At 45.4% G+C, this 14,525-nt stretch overlaps 1 protein-coding gene across 3 annotated transcripts in view; it reads left to right on the top strand.

Moving 5' to 3' along the window:
• LOC124176375 (E3 ubiquitin-protein ligase MIB1) overlaps positions 1 to 14,525 on the top strand; it is a 247,894-nt gene that overhangs the window by 214,680 nt on the left and 18,689 nt on the right. The gene's annotated exons all lie outside the window — the stretch shown is intronic.

Below are 14,525 nucleotides of genomic sequence, written 5' to 3'. Positions count from 1 at the left end.
TCCGGCATCTCGTCTCGATTAATCACGCCGCTTTTGTGTGCCGTAAACAGGACGGCAAAACCAAAGAGAAAAAAAAAAATGAAAAAAAAAAGAACACCGCGAACAAGAAAGGGAGGACAAAGAATGATGCCAGAAAAAAAAAAAAAGAAAAACATCTCTCAATTTTGTTAAACAGAAAAGCGACGCCGTTCGGTCTATTCCCCAAAAAACGATCTGCCATGGCAAAGAGAAAGAAAGAAGAAGAATAAAAATAAAAATTGAAGAAAAGGAGGAAAAAAATATTGCAGAGGAGAGAAATAGGTAGGGGTTGAGGCGAAGTCGATGCGGGTATAAAAATGCATTTATTTTCAACGGATAACCGCGCTCTCCGATTCGCTCGACTTCCTCAATGCTTTATCTACCCTTAGTTAAAAGGATTACGCAAAATTTATATCCCGCTCCCCTTATACTCCGTGATCATTACAAAAAAATCCCCCCTGCGTCTTTCTCTCTCTCTCTCTCTCTCTCTCTCTCTCTCTCTCTCTCTCTCTCTGTCTTTCCCCCGAATCCTGGCATAAGCTATATATACATAATACACGACTCGGCGACATAATGAGGTAGAAAAACTGTTAAATCATTATTCACTGCCCCCACCCCCCGGACCACGATCCCAGGTTCCACATCCACCACTGTGTTCGCGCATTAATGCCATTCGTCAGCCGGGCAAGACCTAGCGCACCCTGCGATATACGTAAATTGGTCAATTCTGGTCTAGTGGCCGTGCAGGACTTGTGCCGCTTTGCTGTCGGTACCAGTCAGCGCGGGTTGGTCGGCCGTGCGCGATGACTACGTGGCCGGTTGGCGGGGATGAGGGGGTGGTTGGGCGAGGGGGTATATCGACCACGATCGGTCGTGGGGTACCACGCGGTCCTGGCACGCGAAACTGCCCCGGGGGCGCGCATTTATACCGTTGAACTAAACTCCGCGAACCCCGAACCCCGAACCTCCGACCTCCGACCTCGGCGAAAACCTTACAGGGAATAACGGCGGCCAACTACAGTTCCAAAACTCGAGGACCCACTTCCCCGCTTACACTCTTCGTCGCACATAATCCGGTCCTGCAGCGAACGTCCGCTGCAGAGTGAAACGCAGAGCGGCGTTTCACACTGCGAAAAAAGGAAAGAAAGAAAAGAAAAGAAAAGTAATTTGGTGTTCAAATCGACTGATTGTGAATTAATATGTAACGATTTTTAACGACAATTTTGAGATAAACATCGGCCAGTGGTGAATTGATAGCAAATTGTATCCTATAGAGGTGCACAACGGAATTTTTCACACAATGTATATCCAGCGATGCGAAAAGTCAGTGCAGTTATTCACGTTTGGTAGTCGGTTAAACATCGATGTCCGACGGGGTATAAATCAAACGCTGAAATACAGCCGGTCCAAGGCTGAAACCAGCGGAGGTCCATATCGCCGAAAGGAGACGAAATTAAGAGCTCAGCTGCCGCAGCGGCGTGTAGAGAGTTGTTCCTAAGCCCACAACTGAAAACCCTCGACCTCAAACCCTTGGCCCTTGACACTCGCCCTATGTTCTCCGCGGCTCTTTGACCCTTGAGGTGGAACAACACGTTCAGGGGTTAGAATCGGACCGGTAAGAAGTGACGCCGGGGCGGGAAACGAAGGTTCGCTGTCCCTCGGCGACTTGAGAACACAGAGAGGTGGTCGGCCAACATCTTCGCAGTTGTAGTTTGCGACATACTGCCTACGGAAGAGGGCTTACTGGCCGTCGATAACCACGCTGCTTACTCCCGGGAGAATCAAAATTCAATTCCAAAACATCCCGGTTAATTTGCGAACCAGGCTACCTTCTCACCTTAAGGGCCGGAGCCGAGTCCGCGGAGCCGCGCACTCAACGCCCTTATACCCCGGGAACAAAGGATTCCAATGGTTGGTTAGCCGCTTTATGCTCAGCTACGCCTCGATGCCTCGAGCCCCGAAACTCCCGCGGCGTCGAGAAATCGGATTTGCAAGTTTTCCGAACTGCGGGAAAAGCTCGCCTTCGAGGCGATGACCAGCGGAACAGGGGTGGTGATAGAAGTGATATAAATCGAAAGTAATATACGGAGATAAAACGGAGATAAGCAGTTGCCAAATGCAACCGGGCTAGAAACGAGTCGGGCAAAAAGCTCTTCTAATCAGTGATCAAAGTACACGGTCTGCGAACGGGTGGATATCCGGTATAAATTACGGAAGGACGTGAAAAAATGCGGAGCCACCATTTTTTAATTCCGATGCCCGATGCCGGCGTTCGTTCCTTCCGTTGGTCGGCCGGTCGGGCGTGAAACAAACGGGCCCTGGATCCTGCCGCCCACCCCAGTCCCTCGATCTATGGCCTATATTTCAGACACGATGCGAATTCGCATCTCGCTTTTATCAATAAATCTAACTCCCAGCTATGCGCGTGACGAGAATTCAAAGTAACCCTCACCCCCTTACCTTCCACCCTCTCGCAATGGAGTTCTGAAATCCTTGGTCAAGTTTAACCGCCACGTACCGTGAAACTTTACCCACTAATACCCAACGGCCGCCGCAGACTCGACGACTTCCCGGTGGAAGAGGTGTTAACTTTTAATACGTACCTGCAGTCTCGGGGTGAAGAAAAATAGAAATAAGCCAAAGCGGAATCTCCTCGGGAACGAATCTTATTAAATCAAATGATAAACTGGAGTCAAGGTGGAGGATGGCCGTTTGCAAATAAATTGGTGACAAATGATCAATAAATAAAAAAAAAACAACCGGGGCGTTGCGCATAAACAAGTCGGTTGGATGCTATTTTTTTTTCTTCCAATCATACGTTAGTGCAAAAAACAAAAAATATTTTTTGTACAAACTCTTTTACGGTGAACATCACTTTTTCGATGTATTTGATAAAACGAAGGTTGGTTTGTGGTCGCAGCGAGTGACTCGACATCTGGTCCTAAAGAAAAAATTCATACTTCAATATACACGGAAGAGAACTGGGGTTGCAGTAAAATTTTACGCATCAGTTAAAACAGTTATGCCATGCGCACATACGTAACCGAAAAACATTCGGATTTTACGACTCGCTAGTAAGAACCGAAATTTTCAACGGAGAGTATGCCGGTGAAAACGATGAAAAAGAAAAAGGACCGAAGCAGTCGGCTTCTCAGTCTCGTTCAGCAGCGGGTGATTATTTATTTTTCCAAGTCTGCAAGCACTTATAAGTACTACCGGCAAGAATACCGAGCAGAAAATTTCCAACAGAATCGAGAATATTAGACGAAGTATTCCGGTCGGGGCAGTTGGAAAACTCGGAGAGAAATTTCGCGCCGAGCTTGTTTTGAAGGTCGTAAAAGCATCGTGCGAATCGCATGAAAATCCTATATCCAAGACTGTAAAGCTGGAGTTCGGAGTGTAGTGTCACCCCTTAACCCGGATCCTGGGAGGATAATCCCGGTGGAATTTTGTATTTTACAACAGTTGATGTATAGTTATCTGCATCCGGGGTGGAACTGATGTCACCTATAAGCGAGGGGACCGGCTGTCCGCCGTATTTGCGAAACAAGGCTATCTCGGTACTTTGATCGTTACGCGGGAAGCACGGCGGGATCCTGCGCCCCCGGAACGCGTAGAGTCGACTTATAATACACCTGCCGTGTTTTTATTATTTTCTAAACTCAGCAACTTGGAGTACCTACACGCCATCGTTTTATGCCCTAGTAACTCCCCCCGAAGTCTGTACACATGCTCCTTCGAATAACGTTCTACTCGATGCAGACGATATCGTGCTCGTGTATATTAGCTGCACGCGAGAAAATTTTTGCACCTCAAAGAGGAAAAATTTTCTCATCCATAGTCACGCCAGATTCTAGCTGCAGGCTAGATTCGTCCTGGAAATACGAACATTCGTTGCATTCACCCCATTCGCTAGAGGTACAAGAGACCCGGTCCGTAACGAAGCAATATCCGCTTTATCTTATCGACTACTCGGCGCCTCTCGGTTGTCCAGTAACCGAGGTTCGCGACCCCCCGCAATCCGGTGTGAATTATAAAAAGGAATCGTTCCAAGTCCGTAATCAGCTACGAGGAAACAAGAAGCGACAATCGAACGAGGACTCCCCTTCCACTCTTCAACTAGCGCGCTGCTGACCCGGCTGATAAATTCGAAGCTTCAGCAGGAAATGAAAGGTGAACCTGCAGCCGGGCGGAGAGACAGGGCTTGAAGTCACCGTTGAAATACGGCTCGTTAGCGAGATGTCAACTGCGAGAAGTCGCTGCGTCAGTATCCCATCTAATCCTCTTCCATCCTTTCCACCTCTCTCTCTCTCTCTCTGTGCTGATATAATAATAAAGGAAGACCGTATGACGAACGGACGGACGCATAATGAGACTTTTCCAATAAAACCAGTTACGCATTCTGGAAATGCTGACTAACCGACTACCGTATCATCGATACGCCAAATCCGCTCATAGCAACTTTTTCATCAATCGCTTCCATTCCTTGGTTGCGGGGGAAAAAAACAGACGGCGTTAGATGAAAAGCAAAAAAACTTCTCTCCGTCGATCAAAACTTCACGGTTTGTAAAGTACGATTAAAAAAAAATATATATAAAACATTTGCAGTCAAACGAAATGGTCATTCATTCGTAATAAAATGACATTTTATTGAGACAACGAAAGATGTGATAAGAAATTAAGTTGAGTTTACTTTGAACGCGAACGAAATTCTTCTTTGCCAGTCGAAAAGGAATTTTTATATTTTTCACTTTGGTGAGGATTTTTTCTGGAGACGGATGGCCCGTTTTTACTCACCTTACTTTACATACGTATGCGTCCTTCTACGGTACCGCATCGATCCAAACGCACCAAGTAGAGCGAACCAGCGATTCGTCCCACGCGACACTCCACCAACAGATACCCACATCCAGCGCCGTGTTAGACGACGATGAAATGAAACTACTTCCGATTTCTGCTCCCGAAGTTCGAATAATATCTCCGGAGATGGCTTCGATCCATGGAAAGTTGGACAAGTTCACGCAGACACGTTAAAACTCCGAAAATACGATATTTAAAATCACATAACCTGCACCGCTGCTTCTGTCAGTCGGATACACGGTTTGGAAATTTTATCGGTTATTTTTCTGATAAACGGATACCTCATCCCCACGGTTAAGGGGACCGTTGACGCGAATCGTTTGTACGATGAAAATAATACGCGAAAATTTTAGTTTGCAGGGGATCGATTTGTGGAAATTGGTCCATTGGTGAGACAATGCTTGGATGCTGTTTTTCACAAGTAAAGTAGAACGTTTCAAATTTTTATCAAAATATTTTCCATCTTTTTTTTTCTAACGTGCTCGACAAGACTTGGAGTTTGCCACTGCTGACAAATAGAGGCTGCTGCAAAATGAAAAGTTGGGGAAGAGGCTAGTGTTTGTGTATAAATGGGTACTATTATGGGAGACGGGAGAAAATACGTATCTGGGTAGCTTATAGGGTGGCTTCCCCCGTATCTAAACTGCTTCGGAAGACAGCGCGGGGGCAGTTAAGCGAAGAAATTGCAAATCGAAACGTTTTACGTGGGCAATGAAAGAACGGAACGGACCCACCAGTTCGATTACGACTCTGGCACTAAACTTGTCGAGAGTGGAACGTGCCAAGAAGACGGCGGGAACACTGCACGTGGAAACTCCGTTGCTGCTGTTGCTGTATTAGTACTAGAGATGAAGAGCAAACCTCCGAGAGCTAATAACCGTTGAATCAACAGCTAAAACATTCCGTTATTTAATGGGGGTGAACGCACAGGTTGACTTTTTGAAATGGGAAGAAAAAGGACAAATATGTTCAGCGGGCGCGTTTCTCTTTTCTGCACGCTCCGTTTCATTTTTCTCGACAAATTTGGCGAACCTTGATGTCGGCGAAAAAAAATACTTCCGTGCTCGTAGAAAACACCAATATTTTTCGCAATGAATAGTTCGCACGTAATCGAGTTGTTCGGAAAACAAAGATTTATCATCGCGCGGCGCTTACCGCGAGGTCGAAACGCTTGATTCCTCGTATTTGACTGCACCGAAATATTATATCGGCATCGCTGTCAGGGTGGTATATAGTTTGCGTGAACCGAGGGGGTGTGAATTCGAATTACGGTGGAATTGTGAGCTGGTAAAATTAGAAGCAGCGACGCGGGAAATTCAAAAATAATAAAAGTGTGACGTCTGTATAATGCGTAACCTTTGTTTTATGGTTCGTCGATCAAAAAGACTGTGGATCGTTTAATAGACGAAACGTTTTCGCGTTAGTATGCGCATACGTTTTATATGTACATGTATATACATGTATACGGAATGCATATAACGACAAACCTATTATACAATTTAAATTAGTTTTCTTTGGTGGGGAAGAGAGTCGCACTTTCCCAAAAGTTCACCGCCACCTTTCCCCCTTTCCATCATCCTTTCCTTCCTTCCTTCCTTCCTTCCTTCCCTTCTCCCTCATTCATCCTCCCTTCAACCAAAACTATTCCTATTTGGAGCAAAGCAATTTTAATTATTCAAACTCAGGTGAACATTGTCCCTTCGTACATACGATGCGAAGTATGCGCGATCTATGACCCAACACTCTTCTTCCCCCTCGATATTCGCGTTCAAAATTTCGAATAAAACACACACACACACACACACTCACACCCTCACAGACCAGTTGAAACTCCGAGCTTCTTCGTGGCGTTCTACCGGATTAAACGTGAAAAAAACTTCGTCAAGGAAAAAACCCGCGGGGTTCTTCAGCGGTATAATAACCATTTGCGAAATTGCTCATATCCTCTAAATTGAGTGCGTCGGAATTGAGCGACGCCCTTTCCTACGTTCGCATATCTGTCCGCGCGGATCTCCCTCGAATAATGTATGTACTTCTATCCCGCGATGTCGTCCGCGGCGGGAGAAAGGAGGGAAAACGGAGGAATAGGCTCGCACGGAATCCTCGCCGAGAGCATAGAATCATAAATAACGTTATTTATTTGCCAATTTGTTTTTCCTCCCTCCGTGTGATACGGCGGAACGAGTGGAGGCGGAGGATCGGCGCATCGGGAGCACGGCAAAGTATGGTCGAATGCCGACGGAATGCATAAGCATTTCCCGCCATTTCCATTTCCATTTCCATTACGTTTCAGTGGTTGTCAAATCGCTGGATATCCGAACCGAAGGTGCAAATGTCCCGGACTTCCATCGGCCGTTTATCGTCGCCTTCACCTTCCGACGCCGATTCGTAATCGTCAAATATTTCCGACCGAGCGCAACAATTTTTTTTTTTTTTTTTATCTATACACACTCGCGGGAATCACTCCTTCTTCCCCCTGTTCATAATTTCCCTCCGCATTCCCGTGACATAGAATTTCTTAGCTGGCTAAAAATCAGTTTATTTTTCAAACCTGATTGTGGAATTGATGGCGCTTATAATTTGTATCGTATAATATAGTTAGCTCGTGTACCTACAATAAAGTTTCGTTTCCTAGTGAACCGTTGAAATGTTGGCGATTCGTTATTTATCAACGTGTATCAATGAGGAAATGCGATGTAACTGATCGTCGCACCGACCCAAATAATCGTCAATTTGTTGATTATAATCCACGCAGTATATCAGCAGATTGCTTTTACCAGATTCGGCTGCGCCGTATCATTAATAAGCCCGTCCGGGGTTACACGCATCGTTGCATGAGTGAAAAACGTCCGGAAAAATGGCTGTAAATGTTATTCGTGATACGTCAACTCCATGAATTTTAATACTATACAAGCCGTGCCTGGCGAGAGGAAAAGAAAAGGGTTAAAAAGGTATTGAAAATATTCAGCTGTGAAAGGATTATAACCTGAAGTTGAAAAAAGGTAGCGTCAAACATGAAGGGAGAAAAAACGAGGCTGTTGAGGGACGAGCAGCGTGAGCCGATTCAGTTTTTATTCATTTTTTATTTATCAGGCGAATTTTATTCTCGCAACGCTTCTTCGTCGAGGAAAAGAAAAGGCGTATCCAAGCCTACCGAGAAACTTTTCCAATGAACGTTGGGGGTTTTTGTTACGCGAAAAGATTTTTCATTGATTCCGTATAACTGGCCGGCTTTGATATACGGGCTCTGAAAATATCGCACCTACACACCTCGATGATGAATATCACCTATTTTTCTCGGCGAGACGTGGGAAACAAAGGGACGTCGTTTCGTCTTTTAATGGCAGCTTTAAAGCTCCGTAACGAGCCTTGGGAATTCCCAAGCCAGCCGTACCGACGACGTTAATTTATACACACAAGAAAAGGGGGCGCAAAAACCTCGAGATATTACCCGCGGAACTGACGCTTCTACTCCGGCTATCTTCATAGCTGAATCAACGCTTCAAATGGCCCAGCTTTCCAGAACAGAGAAATTACCTTCCGTCAGGAGCGCCTGACGCCCCGCAACCGGAAGTACGCCGGCTCGATTTCACCTTTGATGACGATTCATTTTTTCCAGTTACAACCCCAGATTTTTAACGAATCGTATGTAGGTATATCGGTTGAAATTGTAAATTGTAAAACGCGTCGTTCGAGGAAAGTTTACCGTGAAACTGAGCAAATGCTAAACTGACTACATATTTATAAAAATTAATTTTTCATTTTAACGAAAATATTTACGCACGTTCAACAGCTGTAGAACTTTCTTGACAGTATATATTCTTTTGTGGTTATAATTTCTATTTCTTTTTCACAACTTCAATACGAGAATCGAAGCAATTATTTGCGGGTATTCAACCATCGGCCCGTCGACAACGGGAAATTGGGGCTTGCATAAAAGCATCGCATTCGGTCGTATGCAAATGGGCAAAAACCTCACCCTAGGGATGCGTCACTTTTTTTACGAGGTAATTCGATTCAGGGTGTTGGTCTTGCACGGACAAATATGATTACGGCGATAACGCTAACCGAGTTAACATCGCGCTGACGCAGCCCACTCCAAGCCGTTGCTGCCGCTGCTGCTAATGCTGCTAATGCTGCAGTCCGCGAGTCGATCGAATAACTTGCTAATTTAAAACAGAGCCGATTTTTATTCGTTTAAATTGATCTTTACTCGATTACCTTTCACGGCCAAAGGGAAGAACACACTCCGCGGAGTAACTCGTGCATTTCAAGCGAAGTGAAATTCTTTCGGTTCATCTCGTCGTCGGAGACGCGATAATTTTTTTTTTTTTTTTTTTTATTTCCTTATATTCCATTTGATTAGCAATCTTGCGAACGTGAAGGAAATTAAATTTTTGCCGCTTCTTTTTCAACTTCATTTTAACTGTCAATTCAGTGTACGCGGGTATAAGATACTGAATTTCCTGCGAAATCAAGTAACTATATACTTTTTTGAAAAGCACTCTGTACGGATGATTCGGAGTCGGTTCTTCTATGGCGAAACCTTTTATGTTGGGACGAGATCGGTTTTGAGAAAATTGAAAGGTCTCGTGTCTGACGGAGTAAAAACGGTAATGCAATTTTTTGAGAAACAATATGCATATGCTGCACGTTTTCTCTGGTATGTATCGACACGTCATATCTTTCTTGAGATCTGGGGTGGCTCGCGATCGGATTATAAATAATCTTTCGCCCGCCGCGTTTTTATTCCGCTTGAGACGCTGACTGGAATGGCAAATCTTGGGGCGAGGACTTATTGTTGGTTCAAAGTTCTTTGACGTGGAACGAATCGAGCGGCGTCGTGCCGTCGGCCGTCTGAAATAGCTGATTGCGAATTGGCCTTCTGGGCGTTAAGGGCGGGCGAAGCCGCGGCTCCGGGTCCCGAAATCGAATGGTCGAAATTCGAAAGTCGCAAGATCGGATGTGACGCAATCCGATTTTAGATTGCCGGCACGGGACGAAATATCCCGCGACCTTAGCCCCCCCCGATATTCAGCCTCGTACACCCGATCCAGTCAAATTTACGAATACCTACTCAGTTTCGCTGTTTAAAATGCATTGGCGTATTTCCCTTTTTCCCCCCCTTTTCTTTCTTTTTTTTTTTCCTCTCGTGCCTTTCCATCCGTCCAATAATACAGACTTTGCATAATTACATTTACCAAATTAAATCGAATCGCCGGGAGCTATTTCTGTACCCGTTCCAACGAAGTCAGTCAATGTGTCTACAGGTTCGTTCAAATGAGCCCGAAATTTGCGACGCGCTTAACGTCACATCCGGTCTTCTTCACGTCCCTGGCGTCGCGGCCATCGTTTCGACCTTTAATCTGGAATGAATTTTACTCCCTAAACTCCGTTTACCGGCGCATTGAGTATCATCTCGGCGAGAGTCTGACTGTGTCACGTGACGTGGGACATCCTGTACGAGGATAGGTTACTCGATGGTTTGCGATAAAACGACTTGACTTCGATAAGATCGCAGCTTTGCCGATGAACGGCGTTTCTCCCCGGTGGCACAATCGTAAAATCTAGTGGCTACGGCCTTCGAAAAGGAGGGAAAAATCTCGGGGGACCGGCGAACGGCGGTTTTCCTAGATCTCTAAATACCCGGACTAAATCCACGGCTACTGTTCATTCTTAGCTCAAAATCGGGCCTCGGGACGATCTCAGGTGGAAATATATCTCACCGATATTCGATCGCGTTCCTGAATTCAGACCAGCTCCGGTAAACAGAAATCTCAAGCTTCGATATATCGTCGATATAAAAGTAAAAGAGATCGGCAATTACCGTGGTACAATAATTTGATCGATAATTTAATACCCTGTTAAGAGATGACCGATGGTGAAGTTGTGGCGATTCCAAAGACGGCGGATAAAAATGAAGAGGTGATAAAAAGTGATTAGTGGATGGGGGAAACGCGACCGTTCTCGGCAGAGACAAGGACCCGGTTTTCGCTACGTCGAATGGGAAAGGACATAGGGGGCGGAGGGAGGGGAGGAAGCGGGAGGTTAGGTAGGCTACGCAGGAAGGAGTCCTGCAGGACGATCTTCTTTTATCGAAATCCTGGTTGATGGATTTGGCCCCGTTCGGCCCCATTCTGTCCCAAATCTATTCGGTTTTACTACCCTTCTGATACATAAATTTCTATTCAATTTGATTTGCCGCTATTGCTATGGTAATAGAGCAAGGCACTCGGTGGATAGCGCGCGTCGTTTTCCATCGTCCTGCTGCGCCCAGGAGGAGAAAAAGCAGCCTACCATCTCTCTCTATCTCTCTCTCTCTTTCTCTCGCTTCCACTTTTACCCGGAGCTTACAGTCACTTTTTATAACCCTAAGAAATCGCTGCTTATAAAATCCCAGCGACACGCCACGGAGCTACGAATTTGCGAATATCTACGAAGCCTGCGAGTCTCCACGGAGGCCGAATATTCACCGCACGGGTATTATTCCCTTTACTTTCGTTTTTACGGTACCTCGATGCTTTTTTTAATCCCGTTCTTCGTCGAGCCAGGTAGCCTGGCGGGATGTCGGCCAGACATCAACTCCCGCTAAAATATATCTAATTGTTACGCCGAACTTGTTGCTATAATATATATACTAATATACACACGTATATTCAATATTCGCACTTTTATCCGGGGATTTATTAAGCCGGGTCTTGTGTCTTCGAAAATATTGACATAGATTTATCCAACCACTTCTCGTCTGACATACCGACGTGATAGATTTGGGAAAATATTATATCCGGCAAAGTTATCGCTCCTAAATCGATTTCGTTCACCCGCAAATATCAATTCTTTCAAACCACATAAATGTCACATGTTTTTTTTCCTTTTTTATACATATATGTACATCTCAGTTCGCCAATTTATCTTCTCGCTCACCTCGTTGTGCCAATATTTCGATACGTAATTGTTTCGGAAATTATTAACGAAAATTTACGTGAATACAAAACAATCAAGTACTTTTATACGTCAAAAATACATTGTTTTAGTCAGAGTCAAATTCCTGACCACCATACGCCCATTTTAATTGAATCGAATATACGTAGCGTATTTATTATAATACCTATTACGCTGACTCTGACCAACGTACAAAAACGGATATTAAATTTAATCCTGGAATAATCAGACTAGAATAATTATACAAATTCTAATCTTCGATTATCTTTTCCGCCTCCGTCGTTAATATTGAAAAATTAAAATTGAAAAATTTGCTCTTCTCACTACAATTGTCTTTTCCCGGCTTTAAAAGAGAATATTATTTCATTTGAGAGGTGTATACAACGTACTACTAGCTCACAATAAGTCGATGACGTCGATTTCACTCTGCGCAGTAAAATACGAGAAAACTTTCTCTAAGTGGTCTAAACTAGCAGTGTTTTAAATTCCAAGGGAATAGATACAAACGACCTACGGAACCATGTTGCCGTTACGATCTCTCAGAGTATAAATCGAGTCTGCAGACAGCAGACAGGTAACAACTAACGAGTGATGAAGCGTTTTTAAAAACTTTCTCAAAGCTCCTTCGCCTTGCAAGGATCTTGCCAAATGGTAAAAAAAAAAAGAGAAAGAGAGAAAGAAAAAAAAAAAGAGTCAAAAATAGAATACCCGCCCTCCCTTTTATACGCACCGGCAATTGTCGTATTGACAGTGTTTATCAGTAAGGGAGAAAAGGGCTGTATATGGCGGTATTATTGTGTAGACTCGGTATGCCGTTCACGAAATTCCCTCCCCCTTTCTCCACTTATTCGCACACCAGTCGAGCTTGCACACGTGACCATCCCACCCCCGCGATCCTCCCAGGAGCGTAAAAGGGGGCCAAGGGCGAGGGAAGGGAGGAGCTGGCAGCTCGTACGTGACACACATACCGTCGCTCAGCCGCCGGAGTTTGGGGGTCGAAAAACGCCTGGCAAGAGAGCAGGAACGGGATGAGAAGCGGCCGCGGCGGCTGCTACACCTACCCCCGAGGTGTGGGGTGCTATCTGCCCTCTATCCGTATAACGAAAACCATACCCGGCAACCGCGTCTCTCGGCTTCTTCTTTCGCCCCCCTGGTAGCCCATGCCGATAGAAAAACTAATCTTTGCGGTAATTCAATTCCGTTATTTGCCCGACGGGTGAAATTCCCAACTAGACGTGGTCGCGGACCGGCTATACCTACTGTAGATTTTCTCGGGCCAACCACGCTCCGCCTGAGTCTATTTTTTTCTTCCTTTTTATTTACCACGAGAATGGCGAAGCAGGAAATTTTTTCTCGCACACTGTGCAATCGTTGCTCGATGAAGGAGAATCGGTCTGTGTAAATCAGATCGTGGGTCAAGTTCAAGAGTTTGAGTCAGCGTTGAAGCGAGGTTCGTTTTTGCGGGAAGAGAGAATTTTTAATCCTAGACATATTTTTACCTCACATAGACTCACAGGTAGTCCGATCGTCGGAGAGAAAATTTTATCGAAGAATTGAATATATAACGAAAAGGAGGAACGTCGGAAGACCGATTCAACGCTCACTAAAATCGGAGAACTCTGCCGCGACTGGGGAGCGGAGAAAAAGTTGAAAAAAAAAAAACGACAAACTATTAGAAGAGTTCGAGACAGCCAACTCCAGTCTATCGTAAAAAATCTTAGAACAGCAGAGTCTTGATTGAGCTCCGAGGGCGGGAGGGCGGGGGTTCGGTACAGACCGGCAAAGCCTCTTCGCGGCTGACTGGATCCTGCGGGAGGCGAGGAGGAGGAGAAGAAGGAGGAGGAAGAGGGTAGTCATCCGGCATGGCAGGACTGGCGAGGAACAATTCAATAAACCCCCATCCCCCGGTTCGATAGTCAGAGGGATGCGGGGGTGGATTTTTCTGATTAGCCGGCAAAGTTGGACGACGGTTGCACGTGACCATCTTATAAATTGCACCGAGGTATGCTTTGTTCTTGTTTTGAAACTTCAAACGCGGATTCTCGCCCAGCCATTCACGTCATGCTCCCCCGGAATGCACTCGACACCTTTTCCGGGCTGAGTTCCAATCGGTTCTCGCCTGGAGACTGCCATGACGATGGCGATGGCGATGGCGATGGCGATGGCCGCCGGATGAGGGACGAGAGGAACTTGAATAAAGCGAGTCCAGTCTGGAGAACTCCGGCTCGTCGACAAGCTGACGATTCACTTACGTGCGGAAACTGGCAAGCAAGGAACCACCCCGCCTGCAGGGGTCGACAGACGGATTTATCAGACGAGCCGGCCGGTTATCAACTGGTCCATTGAAAAGATGGCGAATTTAAACGGCACGTGTTGCGACCATTTTCCATCATCGTTATCTTCGGTTCTGTTTTACACACGAAACACTTCGATCGAATGGAATTACTCATTATGGCGAAACAATTGCTCTGCACCGTTACTGATAATATCTGAATGTAAACCAGTGCGAGATCACTGATATCAGTGAATTGTTAGTATTATTAGGCTCTTTTGAAAAACCCAGTGTACAGCACAGTCTCTTGTATTATTACCTCCAGAGAACTTCGAGGCTTCAGCCGTGCTTTCGATATTTCCTGAAACTCGAACGCAGACACACCGATAAATCATGATGAAATTCAAAGTGAAGATCGCGTTCATCTCGCCAT

The sequence above is a fragment of the Neodiprion fabricii genome, chromosome 2 (genome assembly GCF_021155785.1).
Source record: "Neodiprion fabricii isolate iyNeoFabr1 chromosome 2, iyNeoFabr1.1, whole genome shotgun sequence".
Lineage (NCBI taxonomy): Eukaryota > Metazoa > Arthropoda > Insecta > Hymenoptera > Diprionidae > Neodiprion > Neodiprion fabricii.
The sequence above is the reverse complement of the archived record's forward strand: the minus strand, read 5'-3'. Positions and strand labels throughout refer to the sequence as shown.